This window comes from Amblyraja radiata, chromosome 11, assembly GCF_010909765.2.
Source record: "Amblyraja radiata isolate CabotCenter1 chromosome 11, sAmbRad1.1.pri, whole genome shotgun sequence".
In the NCBI taxonomy this organism is placed as follows: domain Eukaryota; kingdom Metazoa; phylum Chordata; class Chondrichthyes; order Rajiformes; family Rajidae; genus Amblyraja; species Amblyraja radiata.
In genome coordinates, this window is record NC_045966.1 from 41,264,219 (window position 1) to 41,283,051 (window position 18,833).

The 18,833-nt window shown below is 43.1% G+C and overlaps 1 protein-coding gene across 1 annotated transcript in view; it reads left to right on the top strand.

Moving 5' to 3' along the window:
• Positions 1 to 18,833, top strand: part of LOC116978400 — a 70,882-nt gene that overhangs the window by 33,064 nt on the left and 18,985 nt on the right.

Genomic DNA, 18,833 nt, shown 5'->3' on the forward strand with positions numbered 1-18,833 from the left:
ACAATCTTTGGTATAGATGATTCCGTTTCTTCTCATCGAGCGAAGAAATGTAGTTAAATATATTAATAAACTTGGAAACAAAATTGAAACTGCGTGTTACGCATCGATAAATTCGACAAGGTTCTACCCTGCAATACCATCCAATATCTGGGGACTTTTCGAAATTAAGATTTTACACGTGTAAATAACTCTTAATTTATACCCAGCAGGTGACAAATTCGCTCGATATATCAGTCTATCCTGTACAATTGGGGGAACTGATTACATATTTATCCTGGCCGTTCAAAGGCAGATTGCATCAAAGTCTTCACGGGAATAAATCTCAGTTCAGCCATTGCCTTCAGACCTCAACGTGAATATGAGTCATAACGCGTCTGTATTAAACATCCTAAAAATAGGCAGAAGGTGGCAAGAGAAAAAATGTACATATTGCATGGCATGCGTGTCCAAATTATAAACAGTACCATCATTGCTAAACGGCTCCGGCTACGTTTAAAAACAATAAGAAACCGAAGCAGATGTGAAGAATTAGGCCCCATCCTGCTCCATCATACATCGGAGTGTTTTACTTAGTCCAATTTTCCTTAATACTCCTAACATTTCCAAATCTACTGATCCTTAATATACTAGTGATTCAGCCTGCTGTTTTTTTTCCGGTCGAGAATTAAAAAAGTTCAATATCCTGTGAATTATGAAATTATTTATCTGAATACTAATTGGCACAGCGGTAGATTTGCTGCCTTACAGCGCCATAGAACTTGGTTCGAACCTGACTACGGGTGCTTGTCTGTACGGTGTTTGTCCGTTCTCTCGGTGACTTGCTTGGGTTTTTTCCGGGTGCTCCGGTTTCTTCCAACACTCCAAATACGTACAGGTTTGTAGGCTAATTGGCTTGGTATAATTGGAGAATTTCCCTAGCGTGTATATGATAGTGTAAGTGTTCGGGGATCGCTGGTTGGCGCGGACACGATGAGCCGAAGGGCCTGCTTTCGCGCCGTATCTCTAAAAAAACTAATGGGAAACCGTTTATTATATGACAGTGATTTCCCGTTCTAGACATACATGCCAGAGTAAGGATTAGACTCGCCTTGTCTGGCTCCTTAAGTAACTCAACTTAATATCAACATATGCCTACAGGTTTAAACTTCCTCATTGACGATTCCATTGCTTGGCGTTCGTTCAATGAATTGCCCCGATCGCTAATATGCTCTTAATTATGCAGCGAAGCCAGATTTCTGTGCAATATTTCATATGCTGTCATACCATCTTTACCTCGTTGTACCTTAATATACTCGTCAATAGTAAACCAGTAGGAAAAATAAATAAACATAGAACGTTGCCCGCTCGCCTAAGATATTGTCATTGCTGCTATTAATTTTGAATAATAATTATGCCAGCCAACCCGTTTCTTTGAAATTCAATACATTTAAATTTCTCACCGTGAAAACGGCTCCGATTTGCTTTTCGTTCTTCCTACCTATATGGATGGCCCCATAATTTGTCCATGTTGTATGGCATCTGCCATCTTCCGAACAGTTCATTCCATTTGATCATATTCCACAGATCCAATTCCGTTTCTAGTTATATTTCAAATTGTAGTGCTTTCTACTATCAGCAGATCTGGATATATTACATGCTCGGCTTCTCCGAATGAATGATATAGATTATCAATTACTGGGGTCATAGCCTCCACCCTGTGACTCTCCAGTGAACTCCACCCTGGAAAGAAGCAGTTTCTCCTTGCTCTTTGTTTCTTTCAGTTTATCAACCCTATAATTTCCGACCAATAGAGCCAGGGCGATTAGTAAGCATTCTCGAGACGTGTATGCTCAAAGTCAATAGTGCCAATGGCTCGGCAAGTTTAGTTTATTTTGGTTTATTTTATGGTCAGTGAGGATCTGTGAAAAGCTTTTGCTGCGTACTAACCAGTCAGCGGAAAGACAATAGAAGACTACGATCGAGGCAACCATGGTTTAACAGATACATGATCAAGGGAATAAGTTTAGTGCAGGAGGAAGTCCATTAAAGTCCGATTAAAGATCGTCAGTGAGACTCCAATGAGGTGCATAGTAGCTGAGGAGCGCTCTCTAGTTGTTGATGGAATGATTCAGTTACCTGATAACAACTGGGAAGGAACTGTCCTAGAATCTGGAGATGTGCATTTTCACACGTATCCCTCTTGCATGAGGGGCCAAGAGGGAGTTACCGGGGTCCGGACTCGTCCTTGGTTATGCTGGTGGCCTTGCCGAGGTAGCGTGAGGTGTAAACTGAGTCTGAGCAAGAGAGTTTGGTTTCTGTGATGGCCTGGGCGGCATCGACAAATTTCTGCAATTTCGTACGGTCTTGGATGGAGCTGTTCGCAAACCATGCTGTGATGCGTCCTGAAAAAAATGCTTTCTACAGTACATCCGTAGAATAGCGATCCCACGTAATCAGATTTTCAATTACATCATAGGTAAGTTGCGTGTACGGGAATAATAAGAGTTCAAGTTACCAACAAACATAACTATGAATATAAACTTTAACTTTAACATTTTAAGGCTATGTGACTTTGTAAGAATGGGGGTAGACTAATATGCTGGAGAAACTCAGCGGGTGAGGCAGCATCGATGGAGAGAAGGAATAGGCGACGTTTCGGGTCGAGACCTTTCTTCAGACTGATGTGGGGGGTGGGGGGGGGGGTTGGGGGCGGAGACAATGGGCTTGTGGGAGAGCTGGGAAGGGGGGGGAGGAGGGAGAAAACAAGGACTACCTGAAATTGGAGGTCAATATTCATACCGCTGGGGTGTAAACTACCCAAGCGAAATATGAGGTATTGCTCCTCCAATTTATGCTGGGCCTCACCCTGGCAAAGGCAGAGGCCCAGGACATAAAGGTCGGATTCGGAATGGGAGGGGGAGTTGAAGTGCTGAGCCACCGGGAGTGATCTTTGAGTATTGGGTATTGCGAATTGAGTGGAGGTGGTGGGCGAAGCGATCGCCAAGCCTGCACTTGGTCTCACCGATGTAGAGAAACTTGGTCTCGCCGATGTAGAGAAGAATGGGGAGTATTTCTTTGGAAGGGGTTTATTCCAGCTGTTCAAGCTACTAACTGCGAAAAGAGAACGTGTTCGCATAATATTAGCTTAATTATTCTATAATTGAACTATACATAGATGCCGAATGTTGTGACTGCACCTCACAGTGCATTCAGAAAGCATTCAGACCCCTTCACTTTTTCCACATTGTGTCACGTTGCAGCCTTATGCCAAAATTGATTACATTCAATTTTTTTTAGTTTAAATCTTTTTATTTGAATTTTGAATTTAACAGCAATTTGCATACATACAATGATAACAGACAGTGATAATCAGGACATAATTGTACAACAGTATGTAAACGACCCTCAAAACCCTTACCCTTACCCTTACCCACCCTCGCCACCCGGGAACAAACAACACTCACATACGTACACATCCACACAAATACGATAATAAAAAATAAATTTTAAAAAAAAAAAAAAAAAAAAAAAAAAATAAAATAAATAAATAAATAGATAAATAAATAGATTGTGGGGAGTGAGGGGGGGGGAGGGGTTGAGGGGATAGCAGCTGCAATAAGACAGAGCTGTGATAGAGGACACTCAGTCCTCTTCCGAGTCCGGAAACAAGTTAAGAGAGTTAACAAGTTCCAGGAAAGGGTTCCATGTATCTAGGAATGTCTTGGTAGAGCCTTTGAGAGAGAACCTAAGTTTTTCAAGCTTTAAGTTGTAGAGCACCTCCTTGATCCAGCGGGCGTGTGTCGGGGGACAGGTAAGTCTCCAGTTAAGCAAAATCAGTCTCCGGGCTAACAGGGTTGTAAAAGCCAGGACCCGCTTCAACGCAACAGAGAGGTTGGTGTTGGGGGGAATACCAAAAATAGCTGACAGTGGGTTTGGAGGAATAGTCTGGCCATAGGCTCTGCTTAGCACGTCGAAAGCACTCCTCCAAAAGGTTGCTAGCTTAGGGCAAGACCAAAACATATGACTATGGTTGGCAGGGGATTGATTGCATCTGTTGCAGGTGTCTTTAACAGCGGGGTATATTCTAGATAATCTTGCGTTTGTGTAGTGGACTTTGTGAAGGACTTTGCATTGGATTAGGCCATGACGGGCACATATGGAGGAAGAATGGATCAAATCCAAGGCAGAGTCCCATTGCTGGTCTGTTAGTTTCATATTCAGCTCGCCCTCCCACGCAGCTTTTAATGAGGTATGAGGTTTCAATATAACCGACCCTAATAAGTTGTACAAAAAAGAGATGCATTTCTTCCGGTTGGGATCTAGAGCTAGGATGGAATCGGTCAGGGTTTCAGGGGGACGATTTGGGAAATGGGGGAATATCTTCTTCACAAAATTCCTAATCTGGAAAAAACGAAAAAGGTGGGAGTTTGGGAGGCTATAGTTGTGCGAAAGCTCTGCAAAAGACGAAAAAATACCATCCTTGTATAGGTTTTTGATACTACTGATGCCATTACTATGCCAGGTTTTGAATGCGGAGTCTGTACTTGAAGGATTAAAGATGTGATTTTTAAGCAGTGGGGTCAAGATGGAAGGGCCTTGTAAACCAAAGTTTTTCCTAAATTGACTCCATATCTTGAGCGAGAGGGACGCAATTGGGCCTGCACCCGCAGATGTTATAGAAAGGGGGAGTTGAGAGCATAGGACAGACCGCAACGGGAGATGTGAACTCGCCTTTTCCATGTGTACCCAGGTCGGTAGGTGGTCGCAATCATCATTCATCCAGTACAGGATTTTTTGCAAGTTAGCAGCCCAGTAGTATCGCCTAAAGTCAGGAAGTGCCAAACCGCCGTCACTCTTAGGAGACTGTAGTAGCGTCTTTCGAATTCTGGCCGGTTTGCTACCCCATAAAAATTTAGATATTCTCCTTTCTAATTTATCAAAAAAAGATTTAGTGATAAATATAGGAACATGCTGGAAAAGGTACAGGAATTTGGGTAGGACGACCATCTTGACCAGATTTATCCGGGCCGCGAGGGATAACGGTAAGACTGACCAGCGGTCAAAGTCTCTTTCAGCTTTCTCAACCAGAGGCTGGAAGTTTGTGCGGAACATATCAAATATAGGTATTGTGATAAAAACGCCGAGGTAGCGAAATCCTTCCTCCGCCCATTTGAATGAGGTTAAAGAGCGAGGGAGCTGCTTAGCCAATGAGTTAATCGGTAATAATTCACTTTTTTGGTAGTTAAGTTTATAACCAGAGTACACCCCAAACCGTTCTAAAATATTCATAATCACAGGGAGAGAGCTGACTGGATTCGAGATGTACAGGAGCAGGTCATCCGCATACAATGAGACTTTATGAATTGTGTCAAACCGTGTAATACCTTTAAAGCCCTTCTCTGAGCGTAACCAGACCGCCAAGGGTTCTATCGCGACAGCAAACAGAAGTGGTGATAACGGGCAACCCTGCCTGGTACCTCTCCGAAGGGGGAAGTGGGGCGACAGTGTGTCGTTTGTTTGTACTGAGGCCACCGGGGACGAATATAATAGACTGACCCAATGAATGAAACTATTGCCAAGGCCAAACCTGTCCATCGCCTTGTATAGGTACTTCCACTCGACCCTGTCGAAAGCTTTTTCGGCGTCGAGGGAGACCACTATCTCCGGGGTCTCACTACTTGGTGAATGGATGATGTTAAGGAGACGCCTAGTATTGTGGGAGGACTGTCGGCCTGGCATAAACCCTGTTTGATCTAATGAGATAATAAAGGGCATCACTTGTTGAAGACGGAGCGCAAGAACTTTAGAGAGGATTTTGAGGTCCACATTCAAGAGTGAAATTGGTCTATAGCTACTACAAAGCAGAGGATCTTTCTCCTTTTTAAGAATTAGGGAGATAGTAGCCAACGACAAGGTGGGCGGTAGGCGGCGATGTAAAAACGCCTCATTGTACATATCTCTCAGGACTGGTGCGAGGAGAACAGAGAAAGCTTTGTAATATTCTACAGTGAAGCCGTCAGGGCCGGGCGACTTTCCGCTTTGCAGCGATGTGATGGCTGCTTGGACCTCAGTGACAGTTATGGGACCACCCAAGACTTTCGTGGCTTCATCGTCAATTCGGGGAAACATCATACTATGGAACATGTCATCTGCAGTGGGAGGACAATCGGAAGTGTATAGCTCAGCGTAAAATTTAGCAAATGCTTCATTAATTCTAAGAGGATCGGTATGAATCTCCCCTAAGCTGGATCTAATGGCTGGAATTAGCCGTGAAGTCGCCTCGGTTCTGGCCTGATGGGCCAAAAGCTTCCCAGCTTTATCCCCAGATTCAAAAAAGTGTTGCCTAGATTTAAGCAGTCGTAACTTGGCTTTATTGGTAGACATGAGGTCAAAGTCTATTTGTAACCTAAAGCGTTCTTTATAAAAATTAGGGTCTGGGTCAGATGCGTATTTATCATCAATGTCCTTTATTTTTCGTAACAGGTCTGCCATTTGGGACGTCTCGGCTCTTTTCAGGTTGGAGACAAAAGAGATAAGTTGGCCCCTAATATAGGCTTTTGAAGCTTCCCAGAGTATACCTCTTGCTATGTCCGGCGAGTCATTCAGCTCAAAATATAAGGTGATTTGGGAGTGCAGGAATTGCATGTAGTGAGCCTCTGCTAGTAATGAGGAGTTGAACCTCCACTGTTTAAAGGGGTTAGTTCGTTTACGAAAGTGAAGATCGAGGGAAGTCGCAGCGTGATCTGATATCACGATACTATGATACTCGCTGGATTTGATTTTGGAGAGCAGTCTGTTATCTAAGAGGAAGAAGTCTATACGGGTATAGGTACGGTGCACGTGGGAAAAAAATGAAAATAATTTAGTCGTGGGAAATGTATGTCTCCATGGGTCAGTGAGCCCAAGTTGTTTGGTAAAAGCATGCAAAGTCCTACCTGATTTAGTTAAAGTGGAGGCTTTGTTCGAAGATCTGTCCAGTATAGGGTCTTGGACCAGATTAAAATCTCCACCCACAATGATGTGGTAATTTTCAATGTTTGGGAGAGATGTGAAAAATTTGGTTACAAATGAGCTGTCATCCCAGTTGGGACCGTAAATACTGGCCAATATGACAGGTGTGTCTTGCAGTTTGCCAGAGACCATGACAAAGCGGCCAGCAGGGTCTTCCACCATTTTCTGTGGTTCGAACATAACGTTTTTACGAATCAGGATAGCAGTACCCCTAGCCCTATAATTAAATTTTGAATGAAATAAGTGGCTAATCCAGCCTCTCTTAAGCCGTGTTACCTCTCTGTTGCGAAGGTGTGTCTCTTGAATAAAAAATATATCGCCCTTAAGGTATTGCAAGTGGGCCAAGATCTTATCAGTCTTAGTAGGGCCCCCCACTCCCCTCACGTTCCACGAGACAAATCTAAGAGTGCCGTTTGTGTTGGCCATATTTAGCTATATCCAAACGAGTGGGCAGAGCGCTGTAATACTGCAGATTGAAATGGAAGAGCGCATCGAAGCCAGCTGCTGAGAGTGGGGGTGTGGGTGGTAAAAGGGGAAAACAAAAAAAACAAAACAAAAAAAAATACATACATACGTATACACACAACAAACGGTCGTGACACATATCACTTAACCATCTTTCAAACCTGAGTCCCCGGACCTGAGGTCCCCAATGTCCCAACCGAACCTTGAGTGCCCATTGCACCAAGGTACGTTGTCCTCGCATCCGCATGGAGTAGTCCGATCTTAACTCCCAATATTTCCACATCCCAAAGCAGCAAAGTCGCTCAATATCAGTAAAGTAACATAAAATGAATATAACTATAATAATGATAACAATGATAATAATAATTTGAGAAATGGACAATAGAAAATAGAAATAGAAATAGAAATAAAGTGAAGTAAACCTAAATGAATAGATACAAAGTTAAAATAATAGCCTTGGTAGTTGTACTACCAATGACATTGCTAACACTAATGGTAATAATAGTAGTGATGATAGTAATAATACAACAAGACAAATTAACAAAATTAACAAAATAGTGATACTAAATAAGTAAGCCAACGTATAAGTGAAACAGGAATAGCTTCCTTTGGTATAACATAGTATAACTTAAAGTTGGTAAGGTATAAAGAAAGAGTTAGCATTAGAGAGATTAACAAGTGGCAAACTGGATTCTTGGATTAAGGCGCAGGGCAGAAGAACATCAATTAAGTTTTGTTAAACAAAAACGCTGTAAGAGTTAATTGGTGTAACGCAGCCTTGACTATAATGAGTTCTTATCAGCCCCAGACAGTCCGCTATTAAGACTAGTGTAAACAAACCATTCAAATGCTGGCCAGCTGCTAAAAGCAAGAAGGCAGAGATCAAATAATGAACCACAATGTGGGTCCCTTTAGCCCTATTTTATAGCATGTACAGGGGAAGAGCCTTTCAAGTATAATTACACATAAACATTAAAAGGAAAAGTTGGTAAGACATAGTCATTGATATAACAGCAAGGCCGAGCGCTAGCAGTGGCTAATTGCTAAGGGCAGTCAAGCTAAAGTTAGCCCATAATGTAACCCATAATGTAACCGTAGATTAACTGGATCCCTGTGCCATTCGGATGTAAACGTACCGCGCAGAGTCAGTCATCTGTGGGTCCCGGTCTGCATCAACGGTAAGATGAAATGAAAGCCTGAGCATCCTCGGGAGATGTTAACCGTCGCCTCTTTCCCTCCCCGGCCATGATGAACAGCTTGGCCGGATAATGAAGGGAGGGTTTGAGACCCAGGTTGTACAGCTCCTTCATGACGTCTCGATATGCAGAACGTTGTTCAACTATCTCGGGACAGTAATCTTCAAAAATGTGAATCGGGATATCTTTGTACTTCAGCTTACCCCTCTGCCTCCGAGCCTCACGCACCACCAAATCGCGGGTCTGGAATCTATGGAAGCAAACCACAACTGCTCTGGGTTTCCCACCAGGGCTTGGTTTGGCTGCTAGCGTGCGATGGGCTCGGTCTAGCTCCGGGGCTGATTCCAGTATGCGTTCGCCAATTGTCTCGAGCAGGAGTTGAGAGAAAAAAGCTGTTGTTTGGGGGCCTTCGATGTTCTCGGGGAGGCCGACTATCCTTACGTTATTTCGGCGACTCCTGCCTTCCAGGTCGATAAGCTTAGACTTAAACTTGGCATTCTCTTCGATGACCGTAGTTAGCATTATCTCCATAGCTCGCATGTCTTGGCTGGTGGTATCTGCAAATGTCTCTAATGACGAAAGACGCTGTTGTTGATCTAGAATAGTGGTCTGGATATTGTCCAGCTTTGTTTCCAGCTTGGTGAACGCTGCGTTAAACTCTGCCAGTAGCGATGCCTTGTGCTCTGTTAACAAGGCTGCTAGCGTAGCCGTGATGGTGCTGGTCGACGAGTCTTCAATATTTTGCTCCTCTTTCTTTCTTCTGCCTGCCATCTTTACGATGTGGAGGAGTGCTGTCGATGGTGTTAAATATTTATGGTAGTTTTAAAACTTCGGCTGAGCTGTAATAACAGTTGAAGGTTAACAGATTGGGAGCTTGGAAAAAGTGCGACTACTCCAGCTTGTTGCTCCGCCTCCTCCAAATTCCATTTTTTTTATCATCAATCGACACACATAATAAAAAAGCAAAAACAGGTGTTTAAATATTTTTGCAAAGTAATTAAAAAGAAATAACTGAAATATCACATGTACATAAGTGTTCAGACCCTTTGCTATGACACTCAAAATTGTGCATTGGTGCATCCTGTTTCCATTGATTATCACTGAGATGTTTCTACAACTTGTTTAGAGTCCACCAGTGGTAAATTAAATTGACTGTACATGATTTGGAAATGCACACACCTATCTCTATAGAGTCCCGCAGTTGACAGTGCACGTCAGAGCAAAAACCAAGCCATGAACACGAAGGAATTGTCCGAAGACGTCCGAGACAGGATTGTGTCGAGGCACAGATCTGGGGAAGGGTATGACAATTTCCACAGCATTGCAGGTCCCGAAGAACACGATGGCCTCCGTCATTCTTAAATGGATGAACTTTGAAACCATCAAGGCTCTTCATAGATCAGGACGCCCGGCCAAACTGAGCAATCGGGGGAGAAGGCAGAGTGATCCTAACAGCCAAAGCTACCGCCCCATCCGCTGCATCCCATACAAACTCATTGAGAGGCTGACCCACGGGCGTATCAACCCCACCTTCAAATACCCCACGAACAGGGAGGTGACAAATCACCTGATGGTCACTGACAGAGCTCCAGAGTTCCTCTGTCGAGATGGGAGACACTTCCAGAAGGACAACTATATCTGCAGCACTCCTCCAATCAGGCCTTTATGGTAGAGTGGCCAAACGGAAGCCCCTCCCCAGTAAAATGCACATGACAACCCGATTGGAGTTTGACAAAAGGCACCTAAACAAGATTCTCTCGTCTGATGAAACCAAGATTGAACTCTTTGCCCTGAATGCCAAGTGTCACGTCTGGAGGAAACGCGGCACAGCTCATCACCTGGCCAATAGCATACCTATGGTGAAGCATGGTGGTGATAGCGTCACGCTGTGGGAATGTTTTTCAGCGGCAGGAACTGGGAGACTAGTCAGGATCGAGCGAAAGATGAACGGAGCAAAGTACAGATAATTATTTGATGAAAACCTGCTCCAGAGCGTTCAGGACCTCAGACTGGGGCAGAGGTTCGCCTTCCAACAGGTCAACGACCCTAAGGACACAGTCAAGACCACGAAGGAGTGGCTTCGTGACAAGTCTGTGAATGTACTTAAGTGGCCCAGCCAGAGCCCGTACTTGAATCCGATCGAATATCTCTGGAGGGACCTGAAAATAGCTGTGCATTGACGCACCCCATCCAACCTGACAGAGCTAGAGAGGATCTAGTCAAGAATGTCAAGAATTGTCGATTCACAAACTCTGACCGTGATTTCTCGCGAGAGAAGTGAGCAAAGAAGTGGCCTAGTCATGGAAAACTGACAGAGTGGATACGGCCCTAACAATGGCTTTCACCCCCGAGTAAATCGCCACAGCACTCAAGATGTTGTAACCAGGAAAGGCCCCCGGATCTGACAGCATACACCCGGAGTTTCTACTACATTCTGGAGACGCTGCTTCCAATTGGATCTGACAGTACCTGTCGACCTCCATGGAGAAGTGCAAAATAGCAAAGATCTGGCGTCGTGCAACAGTCATCGCTCTCCCGAAGCCGAACAAGCCAAAGGATGATCCTAAAAGCTACCGCCACATCCGCTGCATCCCCAACAAACTCCTTGCGAGGCTGATCCACGGGCGTATCAACCCCATCATAGACCCTCAACGACCCCACGAACAGACTGGTATCCGCCAAGGTCGATCAACAGGCACATGGTACACTGTATCATGGAGCTGATATAAACTAGTTAAGGCTACTGATTAGAATGTTTTTACTGTTGGCATTGATTCTGGTGAAATCAGGGTAGCCCGAAGGATTACAACGGAGAAATTCGTCAGCCAAAGACTGGTGATATAGGTGAAGGGCAACGAACAACCGTGCCTACCAAGCATGCTCATGATATTATGTTCCTTCGTGGCAAACACTACTATTCATCTTACTGAAACCACACATCATCCCAGACAGATAGAATTGTTTTCGATTATAAATATATATCTATATTAAATTTGATCTTGGCCACTTCCTGTTGTTCTGTATATTGATTTTATCAAAAACGCTGCCACTTATGGCTGTGATTTTTGGCCATCTTACGCAGGACGAGAGGATTTTTCCCATCGATGACAAATAAAAGAATTATTAGTGTTTAAAAAATGTTGAGGCTCTCTCCTGCTACGGAATTTATTTAATGGATTCCCCTCGCGTTATATGGTGCTGTAACACCCACGAAAGACGCTCCTTCTACAAATACCCATGGGTAAATTAAGGAGTATTGCAAGTTATTAGAGCAAGACGTTCATTCTTTAACTGAAGTACCAAGAAAAAGGCAAATAGGCGCTTCATCCGTGGGGAAATGTAGGATACTTGAGAGGGAAATATATGGATTGAATGTGCAGCAAAATACTTTTGGCAATTGACTTAAAAGTGTAGCCCGTGTTCCTTTTGGATCTCAGTCCTATGGAATCTATAAACAAACCTTGGGATAACATCATGAAATAGGTAAAATACTTTGGAGGACTGCCAGCATGTGTGGAAATAGAAAGACTGTGTTAACATTTGATGTTGATTATTTGTTATAAGATCTGTGGAAATGTGAAGTTCAACCAAGTTTCGAAATGCAGAAAAGCGCGGTGGGAAACATTATGAAAATTTATAGTCTAAAAATTTAAGGTCGAAAAATGATAACATATAGTGGAGACCAAGAGAGATCGTGTTGGTGGAGAGATTAGAGCGATACAAAGTCTGAAGAATGGTCTCGATACGAAACGTCACCCTTTCCTTCTCTCCCAAGATGCTGCCTGGCCCGCTGAGATACTCCAGCTTTTTGCGTCTATTTTCAGGATTTTACTGTCTGTAGTATTTAATTCAATTATTTGGTGTAATTGTCATTATAAGGACAGACAGTCACGAAACAACATAGAAGAAGAACAGGCCCTTTGGCCACAACGTTAGTGCCACACATGATATCGTGAATCTGTATTAATGTACGTGGTCTATATCCCGGAATTCTCTGGAGATACATGTGCCCGCCAAAAAACTCTTAAACACAACGGTGGTTTATGTTTTACCACCACGAATGACGACGTGCTGTTGATACCCATTAGTCTCGGTATGAAAAAATGGACCCGCATATCTCATTTAAACCTTACCTCTCCGAGCTGAAAAATATACTCTCTAATCTTTGACATTTCCGACCTACGATATAGAATCTGACTGTCTATCCTATCTTTGCCTCTCAGAATTATATATACATATGTCCGGTGTTCCTGCAGCCTCCCACGCTCCAGGGGAAATAATCCAATTTGTCCAACCTGTCCTTATTGCAAATAAACTCTAACCCAGGCAGCATACTGGTGAGCCTATTCCATGTCTTCTCCAAGACGCTACATCCCTCCTGTAATGGGCCGACTAGAACTATACATGATACTCAATTTTTTTATGGCTGCAAATTACTTCCTTATTCTTACACTGAGTGCATCGACCGATGAATGTAAGCAGACCACACACCTTCCTTACAACTTAACCTATCTATGATGCCACTTTACCTACATGAGATGCTGGAGAACTGTGAACTTGGAAGCGCAGCCGCGTCTCTACACCCGTCCACCCGCTGGAGGTTATTCATCGGTATGCCCTATTTTGATTTGAAACTAAATTCTCACACAAATACCCTCAAATTGTCCTTGATGCAAGAAAAACATTTGCAACAGCCATCTTACCAAAGTGACACCATGTTCTTATAATCTTCTTCTTATCGAGTCCACACACAAGATTAGAAGTTGTTCAGTCAGAGCTGAACACACTTCTCGGTATCTGCATACAATTGTGTATAGGGAGGTTTCACGGCAATCGGGTCACGACCCATGACCCGTACTGTTGCCACGCTGCTCCAAATGGATTACACGCGATGTGCTGCAGGTAGGCACTTACCATTGTTTCCAGCGTAGCGGGCCCGTTAAACCCCGCCAAAATTGTCAATTGTTGCGCTATAAATAATTATGGAAATCGGGATAAGCGTGTGAGACATTTAGCCCACCTCACAATTCCAAAAGTGAGGAGAAATGACGGTAGATAGAAGCGAGAGCTCAAGGGACAACAACAGCCAAAGTGCTTAGCGAACATTGGCCATTTGCTCACTGCATTTCATCAACTAAGGCATTATTTGTGTTTTTTCTTGAATACTTTGGCATCTAAAAAGTTTCAGAAGTGATAAACCTGGCTGTAATTTTTTTAAATCGCCCATGGTTCCCAAGTGGGTTTTTACATACAAAATGAAAACGTATCTGAAGAAAAATTTACAGCCATATTTATCACTTCTGAGAATTTTTAGATACCAAAGGAATCAAGAAAAAACACAAACAATGCCTTACTGTTGATGAAATGCAGTGAGCAAACGCGATAATTTCCAATATTTTCAATGTTTACCAAGCACTTTAGCTGCTGTAGTCCCTTCAGTTCTCGCTTCTCTATACCTTCATTTCGCTTCACCTTTGGAATTCTAAAATTGAGTACATGTCTCCCACACTTACCCCGACTCCCACAATTTTTTTCAGCGCAAAAATTCAACATTTTGGCGGTTTTTAACAGGTAGGAAAGTACGCGTTTCTAGCATTAATAACATACACCGGAAGTGACGGATGTCTTCCAGTTGGATTTAGCGGCTCCGTGCGTCGAGCCCTATGACCCACTGACCTTACATGCAACGATTCTTGTGCTTCTTGTGCGTGGTGGTGGAAAGGTTGGTGGAAACAGGGCCGCGACGTGAACGCTCTTTCCTTGACCCCATGTTATTATAATAATAGATTTAAAAAAGGGTGCACGACTGGACCATTGGCCCCTCGTTGCCACTCCACTATTTATGGCATCATGGTTGATCTTTTATATGCCTGCATTTTCTCCACGTATCACCATATCATTAATATCGGAAAACCTGCCAACTTGGTTTGGATTTTACGCAATGAGACCATGCACAGCCCTCTCCATGCCGAATTCCAAAGTTTCACACCATGTGAATGAAGCTACTTTTGCTCATCATCGCCCAAATTGACCAACCCCCATTTCGAAATTATAACTCCGGTTCTAAATACTTTGGACATTCAATTCATTAAGTATTATTAATTTTCAAAGAGACCAGCTAACTAGTGAAGATAAGTCAAATAATTTAAATCTCTCCTCCTACAGAAAACCCACCATACCTGGAACCCACGATACCAGAGACACGGGTGAGCATTGCACATAATCACTGGATGCACTCTCAGCAAGTATCATATGACTGAAATAATACATTTTTACTCCTACACCCAAAATCTATGATCACAAGGACCATCAGTCCATATATTAGAAACATAGAAATTAGGTGCAGGAGTAGGCCATTCGGCCCTTCGAGCCTGCACCGCCATTCAATATGATCATGGCTGATCATCCAACTCAGTATCCCGTACCTGCCTTCTCTCCATACCCTCTGATCCCCTTAGCCACAAGGGCCACATCTAACTCCCTCTTAAATATAGCCAATGAACTGGCCTCGACTACCCTCTGTGGCAGGGAGTTCCAGAGATTCACCACTCTCTGTGTGAAAAAAGTTCTTCTCATCTCGTTCTCATATTGTCCCACCTACTTGCTTCACTTGAATGTTAAGACCTTCATTTATGAGGCGTCCTCTCAGCAGTTATGCACGAACGTTCTTTGTTCATTTTTGTCGGGTTTAGTCAACGAACGTGGACTTTACAGGGACCATAGTCATTCTTCTTCAGTGGGTGTCACTTTCAGTGGTACATTTTGCTTCCACTTTAACCAGGAATGTTTGTTAAGGGTATGGAATATTGGCTGACCTAAATAATTTTGTGTGTATGAGAATGCCAGATTGTTCCTGGGCCAATCTGCGTGATGTCTCTCCCAATAGGACTTCGGTCCCCAAATGCAGTGAATAACAATCGGAAATAATGGTTGCACTGCGAACAATTTGACAAATCCCAGTTGTCCAGTTTCATAATTATTGTGCAACAAATTAACGGTGTTGTCGCTATTAATTGATCAGAGTTTATTAAGCGTTAACCGACTTTATTCCAATTTCACACAGACATAACCATAAGGTTGGACGATTTCCTTTTTGAGTGGCATTTGCGAACAATAAGCTGGAGTTTGCTATTTATTATAGCTTAAACTGTACTTTTAAACGAAAGGAAATTGCCACACCCTAATTAAGGAAGTGAATGTGAATTCCTGGATCGCCATTTCGGAATTTCAATTCTGATTTGAGGTGGCATGTGTGCTCGGTTTCAGTATTCGTATAACAGCAATATTTTCTCCCATTTTCTATGTCGTGGTAGTCGTGCGTAAAAATGAAGTCCGTAACAGTTGTGGAATTTGCTATCCGGCCCTATTTCTATAAGTCAAGGACCAGGGACAGTTTTGGCGAGCAAAAGAAACGTGGATATGATGCAGCAACAGGAGGGCGCGATAATTCAACGGCGAAGTCAAGATAAACCCAAATTATTCAATTATATCTGAGCCTACAAGAGAAGCTCGGCCCAAAATGCTACATTGGTACCTTATCCAAGTTTCTACGATTCCCTCCTAAGCCAATGGTGACGTAGACTGAGGACAATGGCATATTCAGGTTGGCAAGAGAAAAGCAATAGAAACTGTGCACATCATCTAGAACATAAACATAATAAGACATTAATCATTACATGCATCGAATAAATAAATAACTATTTTCCTTAACTTAATAATGTCAGTCAATAGTTGGACAAGTTCATTGGGCAAAGGGTAAGAACAGAGGTGATGGGCAGCCTAAGTTTGCTGCGGATTAGAAATTTGCGGTTCATGATCATGCAACGAAATTTCGTTCAAGGTGCACTGTGTCTAGGTGTATATCTGAATGACAATAAAGTTTTCATTCATTCATTCATTCATTCATTCATTCATACATTCATTCATTCATTCATTCATGAATACATGAAAACAAATGGGTCATTTTCAAAACTGTGTGTTCTCAGCTTACAGTGGTTACAATTGTTTCATTGTTTTCTTTAATGTCACGTGTATCAGGTCGAGTAGATTACATTTTTTGCATACAACTCAACAAAACTATCTCCGCAGATAAACGTATTCGCCCCGGCCAGTACAGTATGCACATTTGCAAGAGTCGCCAATGTGGCGCCATTTGACAGTCCCAGGTGCAGCTGGCCACAAATCCTGTTGCAGCCGTCGCTTCTAATTCGATGGTCCCTCGATCCGATGTCACTCTTCACGCTTGCCCCCCTTCAGTCCCCGTTCTCCCGTGGGCGCCTCCCGCAGCCAATCTCGAGGGCGCGGAAGGTAAGACGCCCCCCCCCCCCCCCCCCCCCCCCCCTTTCCTGGCTCTTTTTTCCAGGCCCTTTGTCCGGCGTCCACCTCCGTCGACGTCTCCTTCCACTCACTCTCAGATTCCCGATCCATGGGTTGAACAGCGGCCGGGATCGGCAACCTTCCCTCTCCGAGCGAGCCATTGAGTGCATTGGGACTTTGGCGTTATTGGAAAGGGCAACATTATTGCTAATCCCTGACTGCTATTGATCAGTGGTGATCACCTCTTTGAGCTTCTGCAGCTCTTCTATTTTAAGGACTCTCACCGATCCGTTGGCAATGGAGTTACAAGATTTAGTTCCAGTGACATAGAAGGACTGGTAAATATATTTTGTAAATCAGCTTGATCGCAACTAAATCGACTTGAAGGAAACTTGTAATTGATAGTGTTCGCATTAACCAGCGGACCTCTTCCAGGCTAATAAAATAGCACGTAACATATCCCTGTTCACATGCGCATGACCCCATCGACATTTGCAGCCCCTACCCCCATCCTCCAAGGCCAATTTCTGAATTAATTACAGTGCATTTACAGGTGTTATATTCTATATATGCTCTGCACAGGTGCGAAAAGAATGAATGTGTCTGGTAAGTTGATAGCGTCGGGTTGTTGGAGCTTGACTCATCCAGTCAAATAAAGAGTCCTCGTTTTATGCCCCGGACTTGTACTTTGCAGAAATGGCTTTGGAAGTCAGATGATATGTCACTTCACTGCGGAACACAGCCTCCGACCGACTGTGTGGCCACAGCATTTATATGGCTGGCCCGGATGTGTTCCTGATCAATGGTAAACCCCTGTGCTACTGATGCTGGGAGGTTTCGCTGCCTTAATATCATTGAACGACAACACACGCAGCAGTAGCCATTGCCTGACACCTTCGTGGCATGAATATGGTTCCATGTAGTTTCCAAATAATAGGTGATCACACAGAAGCTTTGAAAACTCTAGGAGCGTTTGATGGATATCAAGTGATCGTTAGATAGTCTGGAAGAAGTAGGGAATATGTAGAATTGAATTGCATGAAATATTATTTACAGATTAGATTAGACATTTCTGATCCTTGGTCTCTGAATGCTGTGGATGCTGATTCGTGGTATAAACTCACGGTTGAGGCAACTAAAACTTTAGACCAGAAGAGATGTGTGGAAACCTGGATGATATGGTAATGTGCGCTTTTGGTTCTGAATCATAAAATTATTTTGATTCAATGACAGAGCGGTATTGTTCTTCTGCTACAGTTCCCTTGTTCTCATTTGAATGTATTATTCATCGGGTCATTTTACATTCGATAGTCTGTTGCTTATGTATTAGCGGGTCAACGCCGTTTATTGATGCTTGGATGTCAGTTACCCTTCACTTCATGTTTTGGCAATAACAGTTTTTCAGCTGTGAGTGGTAAGTCTCTGGTTTAAATACATGTTAAATCTCGGATGGACTATACTAGTATGCATTGTTTGCGTATGAAAAAAATGTTACAGGTATCAACGAGGTAGACCAGGTAAATATCTGGTAACATGTCTATGGAATGTTGCAATGGATTTTTATTCATTCATTGAAGACGAAGTTATTTGTGTGTATTGAGTTAAAGAGCACGTTGATGGAGTGAATTGAACTAAAATTGATAGAGGGTGCTATGAATGGTGCAAAATGGGGTGTGTAGAATTCGTAATTGTATACGATTGTGCAACCTTCCATCTCAATTGAATGTCGAAGGGATCCGGAAATCGGAACAAGACACAGAAGAGAACACAGCTGTGTTCTTGGATTTACAAAAAAAAAAAAAATATCGTGAGATTTTAATTGATCATCACCAATGATCACCGGGGTTGCTTGAGATTACCCACATT